Consider the following 22,154-nt stretch of genomic DNA (forward strand, 5'->3'; position numbering starts at 1 on the left):
CCAATGGCACCAACGACTTCAGGTGTGCTATAACACCAGGTGAGTACAACAGAATCACTCCCCGCCTCCCGCGATGGAATTCATGACGTTCTAAGGGTGGGTACTCCCAATTGCATAGGTAAAAAGGTAAAGATAAAGGACCCCTGGACGGTTAAGTCCAGTCAAAGGTGATTATGGGGTTGCGGCACTCATCTTGCTTTCAGGCTGAGGGAGCCGGTGTTTGTCCACAGACAGCTTTCGGGTCATGTGGCCAGCATGACTAAACCACTTCTGGCGCGACGGAACACTGTGACAGAAGCCAAAGCGCACGGAAAAGCTGTTTACCTTCCCACACAGCGGTACCTATTTATCTACTTGCACTGGTCTGCTTTCAAACTGATAGGTTGGCGGGAGCTGGGAAAGAGCAACGGGAGCTCACCCTGTTGTGGGGATTTGAACCATCAACCTTCTGATCAGCAAGCCCAAGGGGCTCAGTGGTTTACACCACAGTGCCACCCGTGCATAAAGTGAGCTTGTCAACAACCCTGGAAATCAGGATTGAATAAAATAAAATATTCAACTCCCCTTAAAATTTTTATAGGGGGAGCAAGATTTTTCACCAATTGCTACACACCGAATTCCCCATGCAGTGGTCAGGGATGATGGGAACTGTGGTCCAAAATATCTGGAGTGCACCAGGTTGGGGAAACCTCTCATGGAAGCAAGGTCATGTGGAAAAGATCCTCAGAATATGCCCTTAGTATTCTGGTGTGTTCTTCTATGGTCCAAGTTTTATTTAATCTATCTATCATCTATCTATCTATCTATCATCTATCTATCATCTATCTATCTCTATCTATCTATCTATCTATCTATCTATCTATCTATCTATCTATCTATCTATCTATCTATCTATCTATCATCTATCTATCATCATCTATCTATCTATCTATCTATCTATCTATCTATCTATCTATCTATCTATCTATCATCTATCTATCTATCTATCATCTATCATCTATCTATCTATCTATCTATCTATCTATCTATCTATCTATCATCTAGCTATCTATCATCTAGCTATCATCTATCTATCTATCTATCTATCTATCTATCTATCTATCTATCTATCTATCATCTATCTATCTATCTAATTTATTTATTTATTTATTTATTATTAAGGGAAACCCCCAGAGTTTTTTCAGACAACCCCCAAAGTCATGGAGCTTTCTTTAGTACAAAGGCTTTCGAGTTACAGAGCTTTTCTTCTTCTGGCCTTTTTGGCACAATTGCCGCTTTCCCAGGACACTTGCCCGATTTCGGGGAAATTGCCCAGGACGCCGTTTTTGGGGACGTGTTCTGGAAAATAGGGATGCCCAGCAGCCCTAGTGCACAGTTATCTACCTTGCTGAAACAGCAAGGACGATAAACTGGCCTTCGGGCAGCTAGCCGAACAGGATAAAATTTCAGTTCAGATTTATGGGAAGTTGTTGTTGTTGGGGGGGGGGTGGAATCTGGTTTGGTGAGTTTGAAGGCTGGGAGTAGACAAGAGACAACCTCGCTACTGTGAAGAAAGGGAACTGTCGGGGCGGGGAAGGCCTGAGACCGACATTTCCCACAGCTTCAGCAAAAGAGGCAGAAGACTTAAGTTCTGGAAGCGGAATAGCTTAACTTTAAGGCTTTATGCCCAGTCAGGAATTTGGTCTAACCGATTAGCGCTCCTTTTCGCCTTTCTGGAATGCGTCTTTCAGGCCCATGAGAAGGGAGGGTATTTTTTCCCCTTTTTGGGTTGGCTCATTACAACTTTTTCGCCTTTCCAGTCTCCAGAAAATTGCCAAAGGACGAGGCGAGTGGTATCTCAACACTTCTCGTCTGAACAGGCCAACACACCTGCAAATGCAAAAAGATGCATTAACTCGCGGTCCAGATTTACCGGATTCCTGCAAAGGCTGCTAAGCTGACTTTCTATGCAGGTAGGCAGACTTCTTGGTGCCATTGTGTGGGCTTTGAGGCTCCTGTCTTCTCCTCAAACTACGCTTTCCATTCTTTTATTTTTAAGTTTCCAGTTTTGCATTCTTTTGCATTCTTCTGCAGCTGTTCTTTGAGACTTCCCTGACGGCTCTTTGGACATCTTGCTTAGCTGCATATACCTTAATTCCTTCCCCTTATTTCCCATGTTCCCGCAAGTTTAATATTATCAGCTGCTGGTCACAAGGTATCGTCTACCTGGAATTTGTATCCGAGATCAAATTTCTACAAGGTATTCCCTCCTCGTCAGCTTGTCAGCTTGATTTCTTATTTTCGATGCCATACTTGCAAGCTCTGCATGTTCCGTTAGTCTGCTTCTTAAGCTATGTTATTGGGATGGTAAACTGCTTTTTCTTTTTTATTTCTTTGTGTGTGTGTGTGAGAGAGAGAGAGAGAGAGAAGGTCGTGTTCTTTTGTTTTAAGAGCAGAATTGGCTGACCTGCTTGTCTCAAACTTTAAGAATTCCTAAGTGAATAAACCCACCTTTGTGCCCTCCTCAGGAATAAAGGGTTGCTGTAGCTCATAAAGTAAAAACCAGGACACCCCCAAAATGGTTGAGGTTTTCATTTTTTTGGAAACCACCAAAATTGTCGAGCTTCTTTTAGACAAACACCAAAGTTGCTGAGATTTATTTTTTTTAACAAAAATGCCCAAGTCCGGATGAGTAGCAACCCTAAATTAGATCTGAATGACAATGTATCTATAGCATTGTATTATAAGAAGAAAAACACCCCCCAAATTGTTGAGATTTTTTTTTTTTAAGGAAAACTCGCAATTTTCTGATTGGCTTGCCTGAGATCCAGGACAAAGCACCGCAAATTCCCCTCAGACGTCAATTGCACCTTTGAAACCTCGGTAATGTCCGGGAAAATCCGGACGTATGGCAGCCCAAACAAACAAACAAACAAACAAACAAACAAACAAACAAATCCCTTTAGATCAGTACTAAACCCCGATATTAAATCAACACTGAAAATAAAGTAATGCTTGGCATGTTAACAAGATAATGAATATCCTTTCTCAGGATTAACAAAAGACTTAGCAGCGTGTTTCATAGAACAAAATAGCCTTGAAGCTTATCTGAGATCCTAAACCCAGCTTGGCTGCGACTATGCCCCATTGAATTCAACAGGACTGCATGTGAGTAAATGTGGTTATTAGTACCGCACTGTGATTTTAAAGGGGGTGGTGGATTTTTTATTTTTTATTACCAGCGGGCTTGCTCTGACTGATCCATTTGGTTAGAAGTGACTTTGGCTGCAATCCTGCACAGTATTAGACTGTAATATTTCCATATTATACAAGCTTATTACCAAGTAAATATTTATAGGATGGTCCTATAAAATCCCAAGGACTCCAGTGTGACCAGGGTAGGAACTGGGCTATCCTTATGTAGATGAATTGTATCATTTATTTCCAGTTTCCTGAATTAAAATCCTAACAGGAGGAAGGCAAGGCAATGATAAAATCTCGATAATGAGCATTATTTCATCTCAAAACATGCCCTTAATTCTACCCCATCTGTTAATTGAGGTCATCTAAGTGGTGTTTCTGTACAGAAATGTTGGCTCTAGGAATGTTTTGGATCTCATAGCAGAGTGAGCTTTCCTGCTCCCCCCCCCTTTCTTTAAAGTTATCTTGGACAGTTGCACAGCAAGTGCCCTTTTTTTGTTTTAAAGAGAAGGAGACCGGCATTGAGCTTACGTGATTTCAAGGGGAAAAGGAAACTATTTGGTCTGTTGCAACAAATATGTAGCAAGTCGTTCTGCTGTTATGAGTCCTGTGATTTCCCGAGTTTTTGCAACCTTCTTTTCCCTTGGTATGCAAGTGTGGGATACAGGTGCCAGAATGCAAGGGTGGAAAGATCATGCGCGGTTTAAACAGAAACTTAAAAACCGAATTCAGCTTACACTGTGGGAGAGGAAAACAAGATAAGAGCAGAAACATGCTGTTTCTTCTACTCCCCCCCCTTTCCTGGGAGAGCTTTATGGGCAAAATGAAAATGCTGTCTAATTATAAATGGAGAAGGAAATGTTCCTGTGCGTTTGTAATTCCCCCCACACACTCGTATTTTCCATACAAGTTAACACAGAGGTGGTAGCAGCAGCCCAATCTACCATCATTGTGTGATTTCAACCCATTGCACTTTTCACTTGTGATGAAAACATTACAAAAGTCTTGCATTCGTCTCAATTTGGACAGGGTGCTGTTGACTAAGGCCGATTGGATTCTGGTTAATTGTCCGCTTGTGAAAGCTTCTGTGTGCAATTGTTTCACCTCCTCAATATGACTTGGGGACTGTCTGTCTTGTGAACCAAAGAGGCTTCGGATTGAGCCCATTTTGTGGAGCGTATGCCTGGCGAATTTCTTAACAAGAAGTTCTGCGTGCGTCTCCGTGACCTTCTGGCGTGAGGCCGGGTCCTTGGAAAGGAGCCCGCTCACCCCAAGAGCAACGTCATGTGTTTGAAAAATGGCCTGCAGAATGAGATGCCTTGATTCCTGTGTCCCGTGCAAAAAGGACAGTGTGTCCTTTGGGGTTTTCTAAATTGTGATTCACAAAGCACTGCTGCAAAAACAGCTACTGCTTCTCCTCCGAAAAGTATTTTTGCTTAAAAACCCATTTTTTAATGGCGTGACCTCTTCCCCCCAATACCTAATAGATTAAAAATCTGATGGAAGATACACTCATTTTATGCATCTGGACTTTTTGCATATGTTTTTCCCTACTCTGGCAAGTTGTAGAGACAATACCTGTGGCCCCCCTCTTTCCAGGCAATGATTTCAACAGCAGATTCACCTAAGAGTTTGTTCTGCCATGACCTGAGCAATCGTAGGAAGCCACGTTGTAGTACGAGATTATTTTATTGGCTTTGGGTTTTCCAGTATCACATGGTCATATCATAGTGCTGCAAAACCATTAATCATTTTCAGCTTATCATTGTAAAAGATGTGGGTTTTATTATACTAAGGCTGAAATCAGTAGGCATTTCAAGTAAGACAAGGTTAGCCTCACATGTTTCTGGGATAAGGCCCTAATGAACATAGTGGAACATCTCGTGAGCATGGGCAGAATTGCACTGTATATTAAAATGAAATCAATGCGACTTAATGTGATTAAAATATGTTTTATTAGTGGGTTGCGCCTCCCCCTCTGTGCTGAAAGCTTTCATCCATTTACAGCATTATCAATATGTGATTTTTATGTAGCAATAAGCCTGGAATCCTAAAGACACATATTAGGAAATAAATCCCCTGTGCTCAGTCAGGCTTAAGCACCCTTCATTCAGGCTGTAAGTCTGACAAGTCATTCAGGAGCTTATGAATGGCCTTTCTGCCATAATTTCTGCTTGCATTTTATATCATAAGAGTCTGTATCTTTGTATTTGGATGCTCGCTTCATATTTTTCCATATACAACATGGGAAGAGGGACTGTCCTTTTATTTGTTTCCAGTCAAAAGGACTCTCTTAAGAATTTCGCCCCCTTAGACTTTCTCCCCTTCCATAACATGGTTCATGGTACACCTACCTCTTGCCAAGATCAAACACATCTTCTCAGTATCTTTGTCAAGATAAAGTCAGCTTTGTGTAGCTGGAACCTAAGGGGTTTGGGTGACACAACATCTTCAAACAAGCACAATAGCTTCTTATTAATTGCAAGGACAACAGACATGCTAAGATCTGGAGGCAGTTTTTATAAGAGTACAGTAAGCTCTCTCATTAAGTTTTCTTGATTATCTTAATTGATAGTGCCCTATCATGTTTATTTGTGTAACAATTCCAAGCCGTTTTTCATGCTGATGGATTCTACGGAGATATACTGCAATCATCATCATCATACCATATAATAAATAACCATATCACACATCCCTCATAAAAATAAAACTGAGAAGTAATAAAACTATCAGTAAGGTGGAAGCTTACTGATAGATTGGGTTGGTCAGGGTTGGTTGAAAGACAGATCACTGGCCAATTCTCAGTCAATGATCAAAGATTGCTGGCATTTTTACTAACAATTTGCTAAGCAAGACCTTTCTTATTTTCTTCTGTACGAGGGGAGACCCAGGATTGCTTAATATATGTGAGTCACGCCTTAAAACAATTTAGAGATCCTGTGGGTTTTGTTTTGTTTTGTTTTTGGTAAAATCAAATCACATTGGTAGATCATGGGATACTAGAAAATAACTAGAGCCTACAAGACTGAAATCACCACACCTGTAGTGATTAGCTATTATTCTGCAAGCATTTTATCAGTCTCGTTTTGTATTTTAAACAGCTTTAAAAAGGTAAAGGTACCCCTGCCCTTACGGGCCAGTCTTGACAGACTTTAGGGTTGTGCGCCCATCTCACTCAAGAGGCCGGGGGCCAGTGCTGTCCGGAGACACTTCCGGGTCACGTGGCTAGCGTGACATCGCTGCTCTGGCGAGCCAGAGCCGCACACGGAAACGCCGTTTACCTTCCCGCCAGTAAGCGGTCTCTATTTATCTACTTGCAACCGGGGGTGCTTTCGAACTGCTAGGTTGGCAGGCACTGGGACCGAGCAACGGGAGCGAACCCCGCCGCGGGGATTAGAACCGCCGACCTTCCGATTGGCAAGCCCTAGGCACTGAGGCTTTTACCCACAGCGCCACCCGCGTCCCCTTAAACAGCTTTATTTGCATGTAATTAGTAATGGACTTGCAACGATCCATGGCTGGTCTATTAAACAGAACTCCTGTTCATCCAGACTTCCAAAGGGCCAAATAATCTGTGTGTCTCCTTCTCCTACCCATCTCCCCTTACTTCAGTCCTGTGGTCGGAAAAGCTTGTACATCTTTCATTTTACCTTTGATCTGGCTGGCTGGGTGGCATGTTCTGCTGGAATTGTCCTGCCTCTGCTGGAGGCAGGAGAAAACCGATAAATTCCTCCCGGCTGCCCTCTTCTCCAGCTACAATGCAACCATCAGATAACAAACCCCTTAAATCTCTCCCCTTTCAGTTGTAACTGCAAGCCGGAGGTAGGCGGGTCTAGATCCTATTTACCAAACCCGGCAGCATTCCAGCAGAAGCTCACCTTGCCAAATCGGCTCTGAGTCCTAAGTTATAATGTAAAGAACTAACATTCCTTTAGAAACCGTAGAGGTGCATGGAGCTAAAATGGAATGTTAGTGCTCTTCAACATGCACAAGCAATGCTGCTTTAAGCTTGCTTGTAAAAGGTAAAAAAAGAAGAAGAGTTTGGATTTGATATCCCCCTTTATCACTACCCTAAGGAGTCTCAAAGCGGCTAACAATCTCCTTTTCCCTTCCTCCCCCACAACAAACACTCTGTGAGGTGAGTGAGGCTGAGAGACTTCAGAGAAGTGTGACTAGCCCAAGGTCACCCAGCAGCTGCATGTGGAGGAGCGGGGACGCGAACCCGGTTCACCAGATTGTGAGTCCACCGCTCTTAACCACTACACCATACTGGCTAAAGGACTTGGACAGTTAAGTCCAGTCAAAGGTGACTATGGGATTGCAGCGCTCATCTCGCTTTCAGGCCAAGGGAGCCAGTGTTTGTCCACAGACAGCTTTCCGGGTCATGTGGTCAGCATGACTAAACCGCTTCTGGCGCAACAGGACACCATGACGGAAGTCAGCGTGCACGGAAACACCATTTACCTTCCCGCTGCAGTGGTACCTATTTATTTACTTGCACTGGCATGCTTTCGAACTGCTAAGTTGGCAGGAGCTGGGACAGAGCAACGGGAGCTTACCCCATCGCGGGATTTTCAACCACCAACATTCTGATCAGCAAGCCCAAGAGGCTCAGTGGTTGAGACCACAGCGCCACCTGCTTGCTTGTATTACTTTGAGCCAATAGAGGATCCTGCAAAGCAGTTGGGGAGAGCAGAATCTGTACAAACCAGGTCTTGTTCCCTTTCACCAGGTTTTGTGTAATCTGCGTGAGCGAGACACTTTTGGCACCTTTGTAAAAAGTACGGCAATCTGACACACTGACTACAAAATATAATTTGCAATCTAATTTAAAACAATGATGATAGCACCATGGAGGAAGTGAAAACTAGGAGGGAAACTTCCATTCCCATCAGAGAAGGAGGATTGTGCAAGCAGGGTGAAAGAACGCACTTGGTTTTCAGTTTCGTGGCCTCTAAATGAACTGCCCAGGGCGCATAATGCAAAGAACAAAGCTGGAGGGTGGGGAAATGCAAAGTGAATCCCGAAGCACATGGAGATGGCACGCCTTCTTTCAGAACAGGTCTTTCTGACTCCTCTAGAGCTGCAAACCGGGTAGGAGACTCCTCCTAGTAGAGGCTAGTTTTTTGGGCCAAGCAGGCCACTGCCCTCCAAGTTCAGTCTATCCTCCTACCAGCTTGTCTTTTTACCTACAACCAATCCAGAACAGGGCAACCTGCCAGCTACTCCCTCCTTAGGGTTGCCCTGTAGACTTCTTCTTCTTCTCTGGCGATCCCTCATAGCCGAGTAAGATTGTCTTCCATAAACACGGTCTTAACAGTGAGTCCTTAAGTGACTGTGGAGGCCAATTCTGGATTCACACGTCCTTCCACAGTGAGGACATTGGTTTCCAGATTAGAGTTGATCACGGTGTGGATTTGCCAAAGGTGCCTTCCTCTTAGCTCATTTCTCCCTTTTGTCTTGAGTTTGAGCGTCTTCAAAGTCCATGACACCTTTAGTAAAGGCTGTTCTCTAACTGAAAAGCTCGCATGCCTGTGTTTCCCAGTTGTTCATACTACATTTTTTTAGATTTGCCTCGAGAGAGTCTTTAAACTTCTTTTGTTGACCACCAGCATTACGCTTTCCATTTTTAAGTTCGGAATAGAGTAGTTGCTTTGGAAGACGATCAACAGGCATCCGAACAGCATGAGCAGTCCAGCGAAGTGGATGTTGAAGAATCATTGCTTCGACACTGGTGATCTTTGCTTCTTCCAGTACACTGGCATTAGTTCGTCTGTCTTCCCAAGTGATGTGTAAAAATTTTCAGAGACACCCGTTGATGGAAGTAGTACTCATCGGGGAAGAAGATGGGGACAAAACTAAAATTAGCTGGCTCCTACCTATCACCAGCTCTTGGCTCCACATACCGTTGGGCTCCCTGGCTTCTGTCCCACCAGTGCCAAGCGGCATCAGCCACCACTGCCACCCCACCCATTTCTTTTCAAGTGGACATATCTGAGACTGTCCTCCATTACAAGGGGTTGGACTCTTAAGGCCCTCGTGACCCCTTCTGACTGCATGATTCTACGATTCTGTGATTCCTCCCACTTTGAAGCGATCTCCTTCTCCCCTCCCACAGGTCACCGGTCTGTTCTCTGGGTAGAGTAAGTAAGGTCTGAGTTCAGGTTAGCACTCACTTAGAACAGCTTCCAGAGCCTTGCATGGTAGAACCCTTTGCTCCCAGTGAGTATGGAGCACGGAAATAACCCTATCAGCACTTACCTGGAATTAAGACCAGTTGGTCCCATAGGGTTTACTTCTTAGCAAACATGTTTGGGATTGCCCTGTAAAAGGATGCTTACTGCCGTGCAATAAAATATCCCCTTCTCAAAGAACTCTGAACTTGTTGCAAGGCCAATACAAACATACATACATACATACATACATACATACATACTATACCGCCCAATACCCAGGGGTCTCAGGGCGGTTCACGGAATAAAATCAAGATGTAAAACCACAAAATACATAATAAAAATAAAAACAACAACCCAATAGCCGCCCCCATAAAAACACATTTTAAAAGGGCATAGGATGTTGATAGGATCAACCAGGTTTGCCTGGTTAAAATGCAGCGTTTTGCACCTAAAGGTGTCTAATGAAGGCACCAGGCAAACTTCCCTGGGGAGAGCGTTCCACAGATGGGGGGGGGGGGCACTGCAGAGAAGGCCTGTTCTCGTGTTGCTACCCTCCAGACCTCTTGTGGAGGGGGTACATGAAGGAGAGCCTCAGAAGATGATCTCAGGGTCCAGGTAGGTTCATATGGAAAGAGGCGGTCCTTGAGGTATTGCGGTCTTGAGCTGTTTAAGGCTTTATAGGTCAAAACCAGCACTTTGAATTGGGTCAGGAAACTAATTGGTAGCCCATGCAGTTGGACTGGGATTGGTGTAATATGCTCAAACCATCTTGCTCCAGTGAGCAACCTGGCCGCTGAATTCTGCACCAGCTGAAGTTTCCGAACCGTCTTCAGAGGCAGCCCTACATATAACGCATTGCAGTAATCTAACCTTGAGGTTTCTTTTACATGGGTTGCGGAATCTGCATTTAGAGCTGATGTAGTTTGCTTCATAGCAGATGCCCATTTCTTGTGGAAGGAGCTTCCTGCCGGGTAGGGGCAGAGCCACTGTGCTAGCTCCCCAGCAAGTAGGTTGGCATAGCTTCCCAGGAGGGGGCAGATGACGAGGAAGTTGGCGTGGTGCAAACACGTTGCAGAGCCAATCTGGTGCTCCCGCTGGCACTTTTTCACCATGCCGACCTCCCTGCTCCCGGTCAGCTGCACTGACTCACCTGTAAGCTAGCGTAAAAAGCCGCTTCTGATTCTTGGGATATATTGAAATCTCTGAAGCACAATGATTTGTGGATTCTGCTCCTTCTCTTGTAGGGTTTGGTGCTTCTTCTACTTAGCTGCAATATTTTTGTACATTCGCTATTGTAATTTGGGGACCACTTGCCACTGTAGCTTCTCACTCACAAAACTTGCAGTTGGTTGCCTGTTGACCCATCTACCTGTCTGCCACAAGCTGCTTTCATGGTCTACTCTGCTGTGATTGCAAAGGGCTGAGAAATTAAATGGTTCAATACAGGTAATGATATATTTTTAAGCGTTATTTTTTATTTTTAAGAGTTATTTTATTTTTAAGAGTTATTTTTCCAAATAATTATGGTTGTAATGGTTGGAGTCAGATGCCAAGGCTTGTCTGCTTCCCTGATTTCCAGTGTGCTTTAAAAGACAGCTGAAATATATTGCATACATTTCTAAGGTATTTCCCCATGTAAACTCCCACCATTATTCTTTGGCAAATAATAGGGGGTTTAAATGCTTTCAAAATGGAGAATAGATTCTGTTTTCCTCCTGCTTAGTCAATGCGGTCGATGAGCCATTTGAGTCATGCCTGTACACATTTTAATAGTCTCTCCACAAAACCACGTTTTTATTTTTTGTTTTTAATTTCCTTTTGCTCTTAACTTATTTTTGACTTTTTATAATGTTATTGTTTGGTTTTATGTGCTTCTGTTGTTGTAAACCGCTATATTTTAATGATGTTGTTGTTTAGTCGTTTAGTTGTGTCTGACTCTTTGTGACCCTATGGACCAGAGCACGCCAGGCACTCCTATCTTCCGCTGCCTCCCGCAGTTTGGTCAAACTCATGTTCATAGCCATCTCGTCCTCTGTCGTCCCCTTCTCCTTGTGCCCTCCATCTTTCCCAACATCAGGGTCTTTTCCAGGGAGTCTTCTCTTCTCCTGAGGTGGCCAAAGTATTGGAGCACTCAGGGCTGATTTCCTTCAGAATGGATAGGTTTGATCTTCTTGCAGTCCATGGGACTCTCAAGAGTCTCCTCCAGCACCATAATTCAAAAGCATCAATTCTTCGGTGATCAGCCTTCTTTATGGTCCAGCTCTCACTCCCATACACCACTACTGGGAAAACCATAGCTTTAACTATATGGACCTTTGTCGGCAAGGTGATGTCTCTGCTTTTTAAGATGCTGTCTAGGTTTGTCATTGCTTTTCCCCAAAGAAACAGGTGTCTTTTAATTTTGTGACTGCTGTCACCATCTGCAGTGATCATGGAACCCAAGAAAGTAAAATCTCTCACTGCCTCCATTACTTCCCCTTCTATTTGCCAGGAGGTGATGGGACCAGTGGCCATGATCTTAGTTTTTATGATGTTGAGCTTCAGACCATATTTTGTGCTCTCCTCTTTCACCCTCATTAAAAGGTTCTTTAATTCCTCCTCACTTTCTGCTATCAAGGTTGTGTCATCTGCATATCTGAGGTTGTTGATATTTCTTCCGGCAATCTTAATTCCGTCTTGGGATTCATCCAGCCCAGCCTTTCGCATTATGAATTCTGCGTATAAGTTAAATAAACAGGGAGACAATATACAGCCTTGTTGTACACATTTCCCAATTTTGAACCAATCAGTTGTTCCGTATTCAGTTCTAACTGTAGCTTATTGTCGCACATAGAGATTTCTCAGGAGACAGATGAGGTGATCAGGCACTGCCATTTCTTTAAGAACTTGCCATGGTTTGCTGTGGTCGACACAGTCAAAGGCTTTTGCGTAGTCAGTGAAGCAGAAGTAGATGTTTTTCTGGAACTCTCTAGCTTTCTCCATAATCCAGCGCATGTTTGCAGTTTGGTCTCTGGTTCCTCTGCCTCTTCTAAATCCAGCTTGCACTTCTGGGAGTTCTTAAGCCTGCCTTGTAGAATTTTAAGCATAACCTTGCTAACATGTGAAATGAGTGCAATTGTGTGGTAGTTGGAGCATTCTTTAATGATACTGCAGTATATAAATATTTTTTTCTATAAATTAAAAAAATGGCTAAAGCTTGGAAGGGCTTTGCTTTTCTGCCATTGCAGAGAATCTGAAGTTTTCCTGTACAGTATTACTTAATTTGTATCTAGCTCCAACTTCCATGGGAGAGTGGATAACTTGTTTCCATAAATGTTTTGAAATGCAGCCGTTTCTGAACTTCTCTCTGAAGACTGAACAATTTGACAGAAGCAAAGACAAACCAGCTCAAAGAGCTGAACAGTTAATGCCCTTGTCCCCACTTTTTGCTTTAAGAAACAGAAGCAAAACTTGATTTCCACTTATATACTGGTTCCCATCCAAGAGAAGCGTCAGGTCTGCAGCTGCTGAGCTGTACCAATAATGTACCAATAATTCACCCAGATTGCCCACTGGCCCGAAGATACTCTTTATTGAGCATTCGTCTTGATTGACTTTCAAGGAGATGGTTGGCTATTTAGTTCAGATTTAAATAGTGTGGCATCAAAGCAAATGTTCTCCCACCCTTTCCAGGGCATTTCCCTATCACTCTCCTTATTGCAAAAGGTCCATTGGTTGTGATTTTTTTGGGTGGGTGGGTGTACATTTATTGCACAAGACTTCTAACCAACTATATCTGTGCAACCTGAATTTGTGACCACCATCCGAAAACTGAGACAGACCAGAAGTGCCCACTTTGTTCTGCTTTGACCTCACTGCTCCGATGGCAATATAAGAGAGGAAAAATAAACAGAATCGAATAGAATCGTTGAGCTGGAAGGGACCGCAGGGGTCATCTAGTCCAACCCCCTGCAATGCAGGAATCGTTTCCCAAATGCAGGGATCGAACTCACAGCCCTGAGATTAAGAGTCTCATGCTCTACTGACTGAGCTATCCCTGATGGAATGTGGAGGCATAGTTTTGCCTTTGGACTCATTTACAATTTAAGCAACTAAAAATATTCCAACATAATTGCCAACAAACCTAAGGTAAGACCTTATTCTCCATAATGCTTTTGCAGTACAAATCAGAAACCCCCATAGCTAGTCAAGAACTACTTTGAACTGAAGTACGGCATGCTTTTTCCTGAAGGGGACCTCTTGTTTTTGCTATTCCTTGGGGTGCTGGGAGCGAGGCGGTGGGCCTATGCTCCAAACTGGAACAGAAGCAATCTTAAAAATAATAAGCCTAGCGCTTGATTTAGTGACTGCCTTGGCAGGGAAATGATTGTGTCAGAAGAGATAGTACTCAAAGCTGCCCTTAACTCTGTAAGATTTGCATGGTTTCTTGGTACGAATAAGACTAACAAACAGGGAAGGGGGACTGGAATTAAATTCAGCATAAGAACCCCCCACCAGACTAAAAAAATAATTCTTCATATAATAAGAATATTAAAAATATTCACCGAATGGGAAGCATATCATATTCACTGCCTCCTGCAGCAGCAAAATTGCAAGTTTAGACTTTGGAGCCTTAGGAAACTTTGTTTTGCCTCATTAACCGTGCGACTTTGGAGTTTGCTCCTACCCTGTAGAGGAACATATGGGTATTTGTCTGGGTCTTAACACTGAGTACACTCACTGCTATTTACACTAGTATTAGAGCTCATGGTGGCTTATGTCAAGGTGCAGAATAATAGAGATTTTAAAAGGGCCACGTTGTATTTGGACACAAGAATGGGTGGAGGGAGAAGGCAGGAGAAACCTTCCTGTATACTGAAAATGTTGGTGTTCAAAAAGAAAGAAAGGGAAAGTTTGCCTCCTCCTCCGAAACAGGAGTCAAACCCACAACATACATTGAAAGCACATTCCGTGTGCATTCCTTCTCCTCAAAGAATCAAGGGAACTGTCATTTGTGCTGAGCAGGACCCTAGGATTCTTTGAGGTAAACCATGACCGCAAAAGTGATATAAATGTGTTTTAAAGCAGGCATCTTCAACCTTCTAAGACCCAGGACCCACTTTTAACCGAAATATACAATTGAGATCCGCTTCTTAACCTTTAACCCTACATTTGCACAGTGGCAGAGTTCCTGCTGTCACCCAGATTGGATCAGGCCGCAACACACTAGTAGCTTCTCCTGAGCCACCAGTTTATTATAAGAAAAGCTGCTCCCTTTCCCTTATGGGGTATTCCAGAGCCCGTATAGAGTCCTTAAGTAGGTTCCCTATCGGCAGGAGAAAGTAATAGAGGCCAACCAGAGTATAAAAGGTAAAGGTACCCCTGCCCGTACGGGCCAGTCTTGACAGACTCTGGGGTTGTGCGCCCATCTCACTCAAGAGGCCGGGGGCCAGCGCTGTCCGGAGACACTTCCAGGTCACGTGGCCAGCGTGACAAAGCTGCATCTGGCGAGCCAGCGCAGCACATGGAACGCCGTTTACCTTCCCGCTAGTAAGCGGTCCCTATTTATCTACTTGCACTTAGGGGTGCTTTCGAACCCTTATATAGACTTTTGAAATTGCCTGCCCTGTAGCCCAAGGCTACCCCCGAAAACATCATACATACATCACAGAAGGAGGTGGCCTACAGCAAAAATCCTGTTTGCCAGGATGCCTGATAATGGTCACTGATTGCATTACCTGGGCAGCCGGGCCATTCTTATTACTTAGTTCCCGAGTCCAGGTCACAAGCTCACCCTATTCATACACAAACACGCCCTTAAGACGGGATTTGCAAGCAAAAAGACAATAGGAAGGCTTTCCCCATTTGCCCCACTTACTGCAAAGGAATGTCTGAGGTCATTGGGAGAGTCAAAATGGCTTCAGGATTGCTCTCCCATGCTATTTCAGACACATGGTTCATATATTTAGGTCTGTGTGCATTTATGAGCATTTATTCCATATTTGCGACCTTAAAATTCTTATAACAAGTTGAAGACCAGCGCTTTAAAGGCGATGTGCATGGGACCTTGATCCATCCATAAGCATTTTGAGGTATGTGAGATGGCATCTGAGAACAGTCCTTGCGTTCAAAAAGAGCTGGGATGTGAAGTTGCAGTGAATGTGAGCATTTACCGCAGCTTTACATGCCAGCTTCATCTCTTAAAATGCTTACAGATGGATCAAGGTAGGTTGGTAGGTCAGCAGGTTGGCTTGCAAGCAAAGGGAGTCAACTCCAGAAATCCTCACCTATGCAAACCAAGTGTTTGAGAAGCAAGCAAACAAAATGTCTTAAAGTGTGTGTGTGTGTGTGTGTGTGTGTGTGTGTGTGTGTTTAGGGGCTTAGAAAATCAGAATGCTTCGTGCCCATACTCCTGGACATGCCGAGAAGGATAAACTGAATTCGAGAGTTACAGGAATGTGGAGGGGAAGGAAAAACACGAGAAACAAAAATGCTGGAAGCAATGTAGGAACTGCAAGTTTTTTAAAAATAAAAATATGCAAGTTGTGAAAGCTGGGGGTGCTGGTAAATATTGGGCTCAGAGCAGCTGGCATGAAGAGGGGAATTCACTATTTTCTTCCCTGCTTTGATTGCGAGGAAATCCCACCCGCAAAAGCTGGTTTGTGCATTGGGAAGAAATGCTGCTTTGGTTTGGCACCAAAAGAAGGGCCAAGGCTCAGGGGCAAAACACATCAGGTTCAATATTCTGATCTATATCCCTTTGAAACCCTAATGAGCCGCTGCTAGGGATTGTGGGATATTCACTTAAGTCAGTCAGGGATGTGATTTGGTATAAGGCAGCTTCCTGCACTCCCGAAAGATGGAGGGAAGTGTACTAAAATATTACAGTGGGCATTTGAGGAGATGGAAAATTGCAACAACGTGTTCTCCACCAAGGAACAGTGCAACACGAGAAAAATAAACACAGTAAGAATGAGTGCTGAAATACAATGGCAGTGCAACCTTGCTTATTTTGAAGCAAGCTCCACGGATAATAAACAACCAGACTTCAGCATCATTAAAATTGCAACCTGACTGTCCAGCGTTTCCATGCCATGCTGAACTGGGTGTGAGAAGATTGTTAATGGCCATTTCTTTTTGGGGGTAAATGCATTTTATTAACTTATTATTATAGCACATACACACATGACACTTAGAAAACAAACTACAAAAGAAAACACAAAACAAATGTTAAACATATATCCATAAATCTGCAAGTATCTGCACATGGACTTATGTTAATGGCCATTTCTACGCCGCAGACTCGGTCAAAATATATCTCGTTGATGCACAGAATATAAAAAAAACCAAGCAGAATAAATCAAAGAAAGAGAAATGCAAAAAAAAAAAAATTTAAAATGGCTCATCTAAGGAGGTTATAAAGCAATAACTTATTTCCATAAGAAGGCTTGCTGAAATAACCAAATCTTAAGTTGGTGCCTGACACTCATTGCAGATCATGCCAATTTGGTTTCACTAAATCAAGAGATTCGGGGCCACCACACTAAATGCACAATTTCTTGTTGAAGATAGTCTTAACAGTGCCAGGCTCCGTCAGACATGCCACAGTGGCGGATCACAAAGACTGGGCAGGGGTGTAAGGAATAAGGTGATCTTTTAAGTAAATGTTAACTCTCTATGCTAACAGTAGGACTATGAAGACAGACCAGTAGCATACAAAGGTGCTTTGTGTTGTCAGTGGCTAATGTCTGACAACACCCGTTCTGCAGAATTCTGTTCAAGGGCAGCCCCACATGGAGTCCATTGCAGCCATCTATTCTCAAGGATACTAGTAGTTGAACCACCCTAGACGAACTATCATGATCCAAGAACCGTGTAGCTGGCAAATGAGCTGCAACCGTGTTTAGCAGTGTCCGCATTATTCCGAGCATCGTCAGCAATTTTAGCAATTTTTGTGAACGTCTTTAAAGGTAAAGGTAAAGGTACCCCTGCCCGTACGGGGCAGTCTTGCCAGACTCTAGGGTTGTGCGCTCATCTCACTCTAGAGGCCGGGAGCCAGCGCTGTCCGCAGACACTTCCGGGTCACGTGGCCAGCGTGACGAAGCTACTCTGGCGAGCCAGAGCCGCACACAGAAACACCGTTTACCTTCCCGCTACTTGCACCCAGGGGTGCTTTTGAACTGCTAGGTTGGCAGGCGCTGGGACCGAGCAACGGGAGCGCACCCCGCCGCGGGGATTCGAACCGCCAACCATGCGATCGGCAAGTCCTAGGCTCTGTGGTTTAACCCACAGCGCCACCCGCATCCCTTGTGAACGTCTTTAGCAGATAGAATTTATGCTCTGCATCTTACATCCCAGATTCTGCCCATGTATGACTGCTTCTGTCTGTGCTTACGAAGGAAAAATTCGGCAGAACCATTTTATGGCTGTGCTTCCTTTTTTGTCTGAACTGCCTGGCCTTTTAATGAAGGCTTTCTTATAACCGTAAGCAAACCCATTGTCCTTTGCCAATTCTGAGCTGAAGGAGTTAAATGAAAACATGTCTAATCTCTTTATCCTTGTCACACCACTCTGCTATGCAGTAATACACCAAAGAATTTTTCAGAAAGCAAAGGTTGGGGACATGGAATTGCTCTCTCTGTGGCTAAGGGGAGAAAGAAAATATGGAACAAACTCCTGTCTAATTTCAGTGTCACCCAGTGAAGTATTTTAGGCTTACAGGGTTAGGCAGGGAGGGAGGCCAGCGTCTCAAAAACATCAGCAACTGATTGCTGATTCTGTATTGTCCATTTTTTAAAGATAGAACTGCGAGACAATTTAGGAGAACTAGTAACAGCTTCTTGCAAATCGTTGGCATGGTAGTAAACCTGTGCAAACAACAGCTGAATGGCTGCAAACTTGCAGAAGGAGTTAATTGGGCAGGGCTTTTCAATTTCCTTATGCAATACCTGCAGAGACACAGTGACACGTAGCACAGAGATTTTGCTTTCAATATATGTTTGTTCCTGCTTTCTGCAAATAAATTCTCAGGTGTGTCAATGGCACTTTGCGAATGGATGGCTCTCAAATCCGGCCCGTGTTTTATTCTAGAACAAGGGTGGCTGACAACAATTTCATGTGGGTGGCCCTGCCAAATGATAAGTCAGAGTTTGGTGGTATAAACACCTTATGATTTCACCTGTGGCAGAGCGCATGTGCGCAAAACCTGTGAAGCTCTTACTGCAAGGTGGAACCTGTTTGTTCTGGAGCATGATCCCTCTGGACCATGATGCGGGTGGTGCTGTGGTCTAAACCACAGAGCCTAGGACTTGCCGATCCGATCAGAAGGTCGGCGGTTCGAATCCCTGCGATGGGGTGAGCTCCCGTTGCTCAGTCCCTGCTCCTGCCAACCTAGCAGTTCGAAAGCATGTCAAAGTGCAAGTAGATAAATAGGTTCGAATCCCTGCGATGGGGTGAGCTCCCGTTGCTCAGTCCCTGCTCCTCCCAACCTAGCAGTTCGAAAGCATGTCAAAGTGCAAGTAGATAAATAGGTACTGCTCCGGCAGGAAGGTAAACGGTGTTTCTGTGCACTGCTCTGGTTCGCCAGAAGCGGCTTAGTCATGCTGGCCACATGACCCGGAAGCTGTACGCCGGCTCCCTCGGCCAATAAAGTGAGATGAGCGCCACAACCCCAGAGTCGGTCACGAGTGGACCTAATGGTCAGGGGTCCCTTTACCTTTACCACTGTAGTGGCCACAGAAATTGATCACCCCTTGTCCTATAATTCAGTCCACTCTACAGCACCAATACAATGGTACCTTGGGTTAAGTACTTTATTCGTTCCGGAGGTCCATTCTTAACCTAAAACTGTTCTAAACCTGAAGCACCACTTTAGCTAATGGGGCCTCCTGCTGCCACCGCGCCGCCAGAGCACAATTTCTGTTCTCATCCTGAAGCAAAGTTCTTAACCTGAGGTACTATTTCTGGGTTAGTGGAGTCTGTAACCTGAAGAGTATGTAACCTGAAGCGTTTGTAACCTGAAGCGTATGTAACCACTGTAATAGCGAATGCAGGTATTGAGTGTTGGCAGAATTGCAGCCAGAATGAGGCAAAGAGCATGCTCAAAACTTTCCAAAGTGCAACATGTGGGGCTTACTCCACCCCAAAACCAGTCCACGCACAGTAGCCACAGAATATTGAGTGCCAGTTACGGGAAATAGGGAAATAGGGAAAGGTGTGGAAGGGTGAGTGGACAACAGAATCTCAGAGGATGGAATGGATGGCAGGAAGCCTGGACAGGACAGGATAGGATACACAGATGAATTTTGTTGCAAGCTCCATTTCCCCACTCTTAATTCAGAGTTCTGGAAACTCTGTCCCTGTAAGAGAAGTTTTTTCCATTAAAGTGTGAAAGAAGAGGGTGTGAAGACTTATTTCCACATCTCTAGAGAGCTTCTATTTAAAGTCCCAGTTGTGGCGGATGACTAAGATTTCTCAATCTTTTCAGCTATAGCATTATTTTGCTCAAAAAGGAAACAGTTTGATTTTTCTGTGTCTGTCTTCGCAAGACTGCCAATTGGCAATTGTGGCGAGCTTTCCGCTTCCCTCCTTTAGCTTAAGGAGGTATCATATAAATTTCTGGTTGCTGAATAATACTTTTCTTTTGGATTAAATGGGAGGCAGACTTCAAGGCCCCACCCCTGAGTCACTTCGCTGGGCCCACATCTTTTGAGGGCAGGTCATTGAAGTGCACGTCTCTTTTGAGGAGTGGCCGATCCAATTGCACTTTCTGCAGGCAAGGCAGAACTATCCATTCCAGCAGACGCAGACTGGAAGGAGGCAAGATCAGAAAAGTAAATCCCAGTGAGATACAGCAGGCGGCCTCCCCTGGGGTGTGTGTGTGTGTGTGTGTGTGCTGTGGGCACACAGAAAACAGACTTGTTAAAATCAATATATTTCGCATGGAACGTTATCCATTCTCTCATTGTGTACTATTGTGCCCAGAACCAAACTCTGAGAATGACTAGTCTATGGTTTGATGATGATGAATTCCCAGAAACAGTTAGAAGAAGAGTGACTAGTGGGGAGAAGAGTGACTAGTGGGGTGCCACAGGGTTCTGTCTTGGGCCCGGTCTTATTCAACATCTTTATCAACGACTTGGATGATGGACTCAAGGGCATCCTGATCAAATTTGCAGATGACACCAAACTGGGAGGGGTGGCTAACACCCCAGAGGACAGGATCACACTTCAAAACGACCTTGACAGATTAGAGAACTGGGCCAAAACAAACAAGATGAACTTTAACAGGGAGAAATGTAAAGTATTGCACTTGGGCAAAAAAAATGAGAGGCACAAATACAAGATGGGGGACACCTGGCTCGAGAACAGTACATGTGAAAAGGATCTAGGAGTCTTGGTTGACCACAAACTTGACATGAGCCAACAGTGTGACGCGGCAGCTAAAAAAGCCAATGCAATTCTGGGCTGCATCAATAGGAGTATAGCATCTAGATCAAGGGAAGTAATAGTGCCACTGTATTCTGCTCTGGTCAGACCTCACCTGGAGTACTGTGTCCAGTTCTGGGCACCACAGTTCAAGAAGGACACTGACAAACTGGAACGTGTCCAGAGGAGGGCAACCAAAATGGTCAAAGGCCTGGAAACAATGCCTTATGAGGAACGGCTAAGGGAGCTGGGCATGTTTAGCCTGGAGAAGAGGAGGTTAAGGGGTGATATGATAGCCATGTTCAAATATATAAAAGGATGTCATATAGAGGAGGAAGAAAGGTTGTTTTCTGCTGCTCCAGAGAAGCGGACACAGAGCAATGGATCCAAACTACAAGAAAGAAGATTCCACCTAAACATTAGGAAGAACTTCCTGACAGTAAGAGCTGTTCGACAGTGGAATTTGCTGCCAAGGAGTGTGGTGGAGTCTCCTTCTTTGGAGGTCTTTAAGCAGAGGCTTGACAACCATATGTCAGGAGTGCTCTGATGGTGCTTCCTGCTTGGCAGGGGGTTGGACTCGATGGCCCTTGTGGTCTATTCCAACTCTATGATTCTATGATTCTAAGAGGTCCACCATCATCCGTGTGGTTCATTCAGAAAAGGATTAGTTCATTTAAGAGAAGGAATGATGGGGGACATAATCCCATTTAGGTAGCAGCCGCACTCCTGTTGCCTTCAAAAGCTTCCTTGAATTTCCTGAGGTCTCCCCCTCCCCCAGTCCTTTATCTTGCAAGGAAACAAAAGGAAGTGGAAATAACTCTGAGCAGAAAGTAATGCTGGAATAAAACATGTGGGGCATCGTGGTTTTGTTAGTCATTGCCTGTAAAAAATAATAATTAATCACCACTTCAGGTTTTATAACTGCAGAGATACTTTTTTAAATTGTCGGCTCAGTTCTTGCTCTTTGTTTGGAAGTGGGAAGGCAACCTTGCTTAGGGAAGTTTTTAATATTTGGTGTTTTAACGTGTTTTTAATAGTCTGTTGCGAGCCGCCCAGAGTGACTGGGGAAACCCAGCCAGGTGGTTGGGGTATAAATAATAAGTTGTTGTTGTTGTTGTTGTTGTTGTTGTTGTTGTTGTTGTTGTTACAGTATTATTATTATGAGATAAATTAAAAGATGATATGCCAGTTGCGGAGATGTTCACTTGCAGCACAGTCCTGTGTTTGTTTACTCGGCAGCAAGTTTGGCAACATTCAATGGGACCAATTATTACCAGGTAAATATGCATAGTATCACAACTTTCTTAGTACAGTGGTACCTTGGGTTACATACGCTTCAGGTGACATACGCTTCAGGTTACAGACTCCGCTAACCCAGAAATAGTGCTTCAG

At 44.2% G+C, this 22,154-nt stretch overlaps 1 protein-coding gene across 2 annotated transcripts in view; it reads left to right on the forward strand.

Annotated features, from left to right (window-relative positions):
- The first annotated feature begins 1,575 nt into the window (after positions 1 to 1,575).
- The window catches only part of RBM47 (RNA binding motif protein 47), a 94,132-nt gene continuing 73,553 nt past the window's right edge, over positions 1,576 to 22,154 (forward strand). Inside the window, exons 1-2 of one of the 2 annotated variants that reach the window (XM_028743177.2) lie at positions 1,576 to 1,952; positions 3,032 to 3,147. The gene's annotated coding sequence lies outside the window, so the exon portion shown is untranslated. The remainder of the gene's footprint in view (positions 1,953 to 3,031; positions 3,148 to 22,154) is intronic. The other variant, XM_028743181.2, reaches the window with a different exon arrangement.

This window comes from Podarcis muralis, chromosome 9 (genome assembly GCF_964188315.1).
Source record: "Podarcis muralis chromosome 9, rPodMur119.hap1.1, whole genome shotgun sequence".
Lineage (NCBI taxonomy): Eukaryota > Metazoa > Chordata > Lepidosauria > Squamata > Lacertidae > Podarcis > Podarcis muralis.